General features: G+C 40.3%; 1 protein-coding gene across 1 annotated transcript in view; it reads left to right on the top strand.

Annotated features, from left to right (window-relative positions):
- Window positions 1-298, top strand: part of LOC107683584 (myb/SANT-like DNA-binding domain-containing protein 1) — an 11,010-nt gene that overhangs the window by 1,054 nt on the left and 9,658 nt on the right. The window lies entirely within an intron of this gene.

Here is a 298-nt window from a genome sequence, read left to right as displayed (position 1 = left end):
AACTATCTATCTATCTATCTATCTATCTATCTATCTATCTATCCGTTTGTCTGTCTGTTTTTCCGCTTGAGGGCCAAAGATCATATCAATAATCTGTTTATCACTTCACGTCTACTCTTACTACTTCGTAAACTGCAAGTATATTAAATTAAGATAAATGCCCAGGTATATTTCGTTTACTACTTCGTTTCGCGCAGCTTTGCGCAGACTTGAGCGCGCAAGTCTTTCAAAGCGTACCGCATTGGCTATAAAAGCCCGTTCACACTACAAGCGACACGCAACAGCAAAGCGCCACAAT

The sequence above is a fragment of the Sinocyclocheilus anshuiensis genome, unplaced genomic scaffold (assembly GCF_001515605.1).
Source record: "Sinocyclocheilus anshuiensis isolate Anshui unplaced genomic scaffold, SAMN03320099.WGS_v1.1 scaffold874, whole genome shotgun sequence".
NCBI lineage: Eukaryota > Metazoa > Chordata > Actinopteri > Cypriniformes > Cyprinidae > Sinocyclocheilus > Sinocyclocheilus anshuiensis.
This window is presented reverse-complemented; position numbering and strand designations above follow the sequence as displayed.